This window comes from Heterodontus francisci, chromosome 26, assembly GCF_036365525.1.
Source record: "Heterodontus francisci isolate sHetFra1 chromosome 26, sHetFra1.hap1, whole genome shotgun sequence".
NCBI classification, from domain to species: Eukaryota; Metazoa; Chordata; class Chondrichthyes; order Heterodontiformes; family Heterodontidae; genus Heterodontus; species Heterodontus francisci.
In genome coordinates this window covers 33,842,223-33,850,537 of record NC_090396.1, presented here as the reverse complement: position 1 = coordinate 33,850,537, position 8,315 = coordinate 33,842,223, and the positions used below count along the sequence as shown (strand labels likewise).

The window sequence follows — 8,315 nt, the reverse complement described above, 5'->3', positions numbered from 1 at the left end:
ATCTTTGGCTGGTTGTCTGCTCACCCTTTCCAGCCACGAAGAGGTAGAGCCACTTTAATGGTCAGAGCCTCATATAAATAGAACTGAAAAACTGCCCACCCCAAACAGGTGCCCGGATGCCAGATTCAGACCGGTACAATATTAGGCAGCCCAGCTGGCAGCAAGGTAACTCTGGGGAAATTCAGGTATAGTCCTATTGTGGGGAGAGGGGGGAGAGCCTAGGGCATCAGTGGCCCAGATTAATTTTATGGGGTCCAGAGTCACACTATAATTTAAAGTTGACATTTTAGAGGCTTCTTCGGCTGTATCGCCAGTGAATCTGCTTGGAGAGTGCACCGCGCATGCTTAAACTGAGTTCCGATGAAAGGTCACAGCCCTGAAACGTTAACTCTGCTTCTCTCTCCACAGATGCTGCCTGACCTGCTGAGTATTTCCAGCACTTCCTGCTTTTATTGCTTAAACTAGTTCTGTCCTGACATGGCAATCATGGCCCTATGTATGTGATAGAATGCTGATTTACATATGAAAAGCGGCCAACTGCCTGAAACAGCTTTGGCCAGCCAGTGCTAGACTCTGTTAAAACTGGCAGCAGACAGAACCTTGGCATTGATGAGCTGTGTCTATCAACCCCATTTTAAACTCCTAAATGCCAGTTTCGGCAAGTTACAATCGGCCCCTTTGACAGACCCGCAAAGTGACAGAGCAATCAAATACATTTTCTACAAGAGAGCATGGTAGATCAGAGAAATCTTAAAGGGTGCACCACAAAATATTTTTCTGAAAGCTTTTGGACTAGTTTTAATACATGGTCTGCTCTACTCTCAACTGATCTACCCATATGCACCACTTATACCCTTCTGGAAATATTTTTTTGTTTTGAATGCCAAAATTCCTGTACCACCAGGATATTTACACTGTGGTCACACTGGGCTCACATTACACAGCCAAAGCGAACATTACTCACTTCAATAGGATTCCTTTCAAAGAGTGGGGATTTCTATATCGTAGGCACTGTGTAATTTGTGGGCAGTATTGTCCTTCTGGCCGATATTTTGGCATCTCAGGTTTGACTTCTTTAAAAGCCAGTTAATTTTTTTATATATCCAGCGTAGTGGAAAGAATCAGTGCATGTTCTTTTTTAGGGGAACAAAAATAATATTCTTTGTCTTCTGTGGGAGGTATCCATCAGAAATGTCTCTGTCTCAGTGCCAGTGATGCTTCATGCCTGTGAAACGCACAATCTGTGACATCCTGCAAAATGGTCTTTTATTAATCAGAGGGTGAGACAATCCTGGCAGTTCTCGTGCTGTGTATATCAGGACCAGATGCAGGCCTATAGAAATACTTCCCTCCGCATTCTAATTGACTGACTTGGCATCGGCTCAGTGAATGATCACAGGGGAACAGTGCGAGCCGCAATAAATAAAATCTGCACTTTATCTGCGGCTTCAGCCTGAGTGATGGTAACAGATAACGGGAGGATTGGGTCTGTGAGCAAGCCTGGATTAAAAAGATTCATCAAAATGGGAGGCCAGCCCTGAAAGGTTGTTTAAACATTCAGCTTTTTTCCAGCAAACCTAGAAGTACAATAATTCACCCTATTTCCCCTGGGTTGAGCTTGGTTTTCTATCAAAAGACCTCAAATTCTAAGTGAGAAAAAAAGATAGTGACAATTCTTTGTTAAAAATCTGTTGTGTGTTCGGGCTAACATCAGATGGTTTGGTTGGAAAATGTAAATATTCTTGTTAAGCCAGAAATTCATGGTACAATGTTGCTATGACATCTTTCTACCGCACTCTCCATGACTCTGACTCAAGCCACTTGTGCATCCTTCCCTCCCTTCGCCCACCTTCCCTTGGAACACGAACCTTCTGCCACCTATGGCCCGCACTCTGAAATCCCCTCCCTAAATGCCTCCGCCTCTCCATCTCCCTCTACTTTAAGAATCTCCTTAAACCCATCTCTCTGGTCTTTGATCCTCGGTTGCCTTGCCTAATACCTCTTCCTTTGGCTCAGTATCCTTTTTGTCTGATTATGCCTTTATGAAGTGCCTTGGGGCATGTTAAAGGTTATTGTTGGTTGCTTCAGTTATGCAATTTTTGCAAACATACGTTAGCAATGGAAGATTATGTAATGCATTATGTCATAAAGTTATTAATTTGCTCCCAGTTGCTAGAACTTTGAAGTAACAGAAGTGGAACAATAGGGTACAGTTCAGGCTGTAAACATCAGAATGTGAACAAGTCAAAGCTGTATTCATTGAATGTGATTAAGTAGCTTAAAGTACTCATTCCACAGGAACAACACTGAACACAAAAGGAAAGCAGTTTAGAGTTTTAAATTTTCTCAACTGAACTATAAATTTGCAGCTATTTTGCTATCTTAGTGAAAAGAATTTGCCTATTCCTTTACTTGGGGAGGAAGAGTCAGAACTACTTAAAACCTTCTTTCTTACAGTAAGAGCATTTGCATGTGTAAAAACCATGCATTTTATATAGTATCTGAATCAAATTAATCAAAATGTCTCTTAACACTTCTCATATTATTTTGAATTATTTTGAAGTGCAGTCAGACAGGCAAAATCAGAAGCCATTTTGCAAATAACCAAGATTCCATTGGCAGCAATGAAACTGGTTTTGGCAGTGTTGGTTGAGAGAGGAATGTTGGTCATAGCACCAAAATAACTCCTTATTGATCTTCAAATGGTGCCACAGGATCGCTAATGCCCAACTAAACCAGTGAAACTGATATAGGAGACCTTGGTATCATCTGAAGGACAGCAGCTCCAGTAATGCTCAGGAGGATTCATTTAAGTAGAATTGTGTTACCTCTAATATTTCCTTTATGCTTATTGTGTTAAGGTCTGTCAGGTTTATTTACACTCGTGGAATTTATGTGTGTTGTTTGAATCATATACCTGTATGTGTATGTGGTGTGTATGCGTATGTGTGTGTATATTTGTGTGTATCTATGTATTTGTGTGGTGTGTGTGTGTATCTGTGTATGTGTAGTGTCTATGTATGTGTGTGGTGTATATGTGTATGTATCTGTGTATATATGTGTAGTGTGTGTGTATATGCGTGCTTGTATCTGTGAGTGTGTGTGCCTCTTTGCTTTCCATTTTATAAATGTCTTTGATGTTTTTCCCCAAATCACTTATACAGCATATATACTGCAGTGACTCAGAATGGTTAATATGGCTCCTATGCAAGACTGTACCAGAAATATGTGAACTGATCTCTGTTTTCTCACCATTACATTTCCCATGGCCAATTGATGAATATAAATTTTAGAAAGACTGGGAATTCACTTCGCATGAGGCACCCAGTGGCCAGAGGCTGCAACTACCACATGACAGTTGACATAACAAAACTGAATGGGATATGTGGACGTAATGCTCCTAATGCATCAACCTTCAACTGAACTGAGCAGCTGGTCTGTTTCCAAGTTTCTGCCAAACTGCTCTGTTCTTGTGTAAAAGCCAAGTGGGATACTTCATCCTTTCTGTTATCATCCCTTCCTGTCAGAAGCTTATATACAAGGGTTGATATTGATGCTGCAATACGTTATGCCAACCCATCTCATTTTACTTGTGTTTTTAAGTTTACGATTTCTAATTCAAGATGATTTGTCTGTAAACTTAAGGAACTGAGTTATTCAATAAGAAATTATAAAAACGTACCATAAAGTGGTTCCAATTTGCATGTACCCAATTGCCTAGGCTTTCCTAAATATACTGTTAGCTTGCAAACAATAAGAGCTGGAAGATATGAACTAGAAATTACTGTTGGGGATATTATTGGATGAATGCTTAACACATTTTTGTGACAAACCTTTCTCCACTATATCAGCAAAGGTATTAGCCCAATCAACTAAATGGATAAATATGGGTTAAAATAACAGAGCACTGCCATATGAATGGGCTAAGTGTTTATCTGCTAGTATCGATAATCGATGTTACAAATTTTGAAATTTGGGCTGTTACATTATTGTATGAAAGAAAGGATGCCTTTATAATATTGTGAAAGGTATTGGGTTTATCTCATGCTGGCTTTGCAATCATTATATTTTCATGCAATTCTCTGAAGTGCTGTGAGATTTCTCTGGATCTAGGTGAACAATTTGACAAAATGGGCTGAGTTTTACAGACCACCTCCGAAATTGGGGGTCTGCGGGGGTGGAGGGGGGCCAGAAAATGCCTCCAGCAGAGGCCCATCATGGGCCTCGATGCCGAGAAGGCCTGGCCTGATATTTCCGGCGGTGGCAAGGCCTCATGACGGCTCCCCCCCCACACCCCACCCCACCCCGCCACTGGGCGATGGAAGCCAAATTTACATATGTTAAATAATTTAAATGAATGAATAAATGACCTACCTGCTCCCGCCGTACGTTCTAGGGCGATACTGGTGCCGGCGGGCAGCACTGCTGTACCTTTGGATCCCCATCTGGTGATCTGAGGCGGAACACTGGTGAGGAGGGGGGGAGCAGTTACGTTTTTCAGTGCAGGGGAGGGGGGAGCGGCCTCAGAGTAATTTCATTGGTCTAGGCGATGGCGGCAAGGGGTAAAGTTTAAAATTTATGTACTTTTGGGGGGGGGGCGGATGGAAGTTCAGGTGCACTAGGTAAGTGTTTTGTGGTGGGGGTGGGGTAAAAGGCAGGTACTTAATTCTGTCGTTATTGGGGAGGTGGGAGGGGGTCAGGATCAGTGTAATTAATTTTATACAATCATTTCTCCTTTAAATATTTAAATTGCAAGCTAGGGCTTGAAGCCCTTTAAAAATGGCGTCAGCGCCTGTGTAAAGGCAGCTGACTCCATTGCCGGGGACGGACTGCCCTCCCCCTCTACGTCATCGGGGTGGGCGGCCCGCCCCAGCTATTTAAATGAGCCGCGGCGTTTACGTCCACCGCCAATTACAGCGCCATAAATTTCAGCCCAATAGTCTTGGATGCAACAATTGTTGCTGTTTGTGGACAATATCATTCAGATTTGTTGAGGTTTAGAGTATAGACTCTGTATCCTTGCTACAGCTTGCTGGGTTTTCTGACATTTCTCTATAAACAATCAACATGACAGATAGAGCTCAAGCCACTGGCTAGGATTTTACTGTGGTATTGGCAGTGAAACTGTCAGCATTTGGCGTCATTACTCCACTGAAACTGACAGCAACTTCGGGAGTTCGGACATGCACAGAATAACGTGGAAATCCAGAAGTTTCTGTCAGTGATTCCACAGTCCTCCATAGGGTGCACCGTAGAGGTTCCTACATGTTGATCTCACCCTTGCAATCATGAATTGATGAGAACTTCCATTCTAACACTGTTAATCTTGCTGTAAAAACTCTGGAGAAAGTTACATCTTGTTGAATGAGGTGTTACTGGGGTTTTAGTGGCATTCTAACTTCATAATTACTACTAAACTGGCCCTGAGAAACTAATTTTATCATTGTGGAATGTAAGATTTCTCCACAATGATTAAAAATTCCACATATTTTTTGAAACCTTTTTTAAAATCTGTTTATTTTAGCTTCTATCTTAAAATCAGTCATACGTTTATTCACTATCTGAAAATGTAAATTGAAAGTGAAGGATTGTTTGCTTTTAACTTCCTGGTTTGCTGTGTGCAAATGCTTCAATATGATTGGTTGCCTATTTGTTTGCTGCCATTGCTGTTACCGCATGCCAAGACACCCCTTAACTTAGTGCCAGATTTAAACTGCCATTGGGAAAAGGGAAATTCCCGCCACAGAGATCACTCGATCTTTGTGGGCAGCTTTCTTCAAGGTCAGCGGCAAGCAGCATTGCTTCACCGCTGACCGCAAAATCCAGACCTAACAACAAACTGAACGGTTTGGATTTCATTGTGCTCATACTCAGGATGCCTTTTAATTCCAAGGGTTTCCACTACATTCCTGTTGTAGAAAATCAGTGATAGCAATCAAATCTACAGTGGATCATCTGTGCTGTGTGTACCTGAAAATGTCCTTTATACTCGACAGAATTCTGAACCTTCATTGTGTCTTAAATTATGAATAATTACTGTAGTAATTTTAAACTGTACAAGCTCTCTATTCTGTGTTTTCATTCTGTCCATTGAAGTAGGATAACATCTGTACATTCTAGTACATGGTTTATTGCAATTAAAGTCATTGTTACTCTAACTCTATTCTGCAAGGGCAGGCTGTGAAACTCCTGTGAGACTGCTGAAGAAGCAAACAATGATTTTCAGAAGTCAAATCCTAACACTTGGGTTTCCGACTCGCTCTGTGATTATCACAAAATATCTTTGGAGCAAAGACAGGAGCTATCACGAAAGGTTACTTCTAAGTTCTGACTGCGGGCAATGAACTGTTAAATAAACAAAGTAAAAAGGATGACCAGTGCTTGGGTTTATCCAAGAGGGACAGGACAGTGTGTGCAGATTAATGAGAGTCATGGAGTAAAAACATGAATTTAAAGCGAAGAAAAGCTAAGGCATAACAGAAAACAGACTGTGCTGAGACTGTACCAGGCTGAAAAGCTAAAGAAATCGATAATGTAAAAGACTGAACAGTATAAATTGTGAAACATGCAAAATGATTTGTATTAAGATCCTCCTTAGTGGAAAAATATCTGCATTGCCAGCTAAATTATTTGAATCTGCTAATGCTCTCTCTTGTTTTGGAATAGTGTGTAAGCAGCAGATCATGAAACATGGCATCAGTGCATTTACAGATGTTCTGTGATAATTATAGTATCACACCTTTTTTAGCACAGGACCAATAATCATTGACTTTAATACCTTATTTATACAATCTATGATCAGTGCACTAGGAGGTTCATCTGACATCAGTGGCATTCTATTTCTTTTTAATTAGATTCACTGATCTCCTGTGGTATTGCTCAGAGGTGGTCTAGGTGGGGAACAAATTACTAACCTGATATGTCACATTGAAGCCACAGGGAGAGGCTAAGCTGAGGCACTCCAGCACCACCCACTGGATGGGGGTGAGTGGGAGAAAGGGGTGTTGTCATTAAAGCATGATAAGCTTACATAGGGAACTTCCATTATAAATACGGAGGGAGGAATTTATAATAGGAAAAATCGACAAGAGGAAGTAAAGTTTTGTAGACAAGAAGTGTGCACAAACGTAAGATATTACTATGGCATTGCACACAGGGCATTGAGATCAAGTGTAGTCTTCAGAACCAGGGTGCACTGATGTAATTCAATCCCCATAAGATTTTCAATCTATTATTATAGAAAGTGTAACTCTTAAGTGGTAGCAACTGGTTATGTGAATGTGAATATAGAAGTTGTGCATACTTTATGCTTTATTATTTTTGGTAAAGTTAGAGAATACAAACTGCAGACTGGTTTACTTGTCCGCCATTTATCTTAGACTGGAAGTGTGCAGTCTTTTGTTTCTGTGTTCATCTGAATAACTCTATTGAAGCCTCCCATTTCCTCCTGTCACTGAAAAGGAGCTGTTGTAAAGCTTGCTTTGCTTTTATGTTTATAGTCAGTATTGACAGTAGCTTTTCATGCAAGTCGGTGAGGAGTAACATCCGTGTTTTTTGTAATATTTGTAATGTCTTTAATGAAGTTTGGCTGCTTCATGTTGACAGCTGCTTTCAGTACGACAAGCATTCACTTCAGACATAGTTTACCTTCCAGTCTTAGTGTTCTTAAAGTTGGCTCAATTAAGGCAATTTAATTTAAGCTTTCTAGCCAGAGCTCATACTTTGTAGTACAAACATCCTTTTAGCCCACAATAAAACCCTATTTTTCCTCATGGGCTGTTTGTGCCACTATTAAATCATTATGATGGATCTTCTTTGAATCAAACATTTTCTTACAACACTTTAAACATGCAAGGCAGCTTGATGTCAGGGCTGAATTGATGTAATTTCTACCGGGCTGTTTACAAACATTGGGATTTTGCCATTCCAATATATGCTGGAGCTCTGCGTATGCCATTGAAAATAATGGTAAATTAGACTGGATTGATTTAAGACGGGCTCCATTTGTCACTTCCAGGAAAATGCCCATGTATTTCAGTGGGTTTTGTGCGTTTGTGTTCTTCCAGTTATTATTATTTGCTGACAAATGCCATGATGGCTTTTGCTACTGGTGTAAGCACAAAAAAGAAGATTTTTGAAGAATCCCAGGATATATTTTCTGCCATACAACTGTTTGAACTGGAAGACAGAAACATATCTAATTGCTAAGTGTGCAGATTGCTCCAAGTTCACAAACTCCTGGGGAGTTGTTGATAGCTTTTAATGTCAGAAGTTCAACGGTGGGATAAACGTTCAGTAGCTTCTTGCATTGGAAG

General features: G+C 40.6%; 1 protein-coding gene across 8 annotated transcripts in view; it reads left to right on the top strand.

Moving 5' to 3' along the window:
• Positions 1–8,315, top strand: part of b3gntl1 (UDP-GlcNAc:betaGal beta-1,3-N-acetylglucosaminyltransferase-like 1) — a 351,083-nt gene that overhangs the window by 181,079 nt on the left and 161,689 nt on the right. The gene's annotated exons all lie outside the window — the stretch shown is intronic.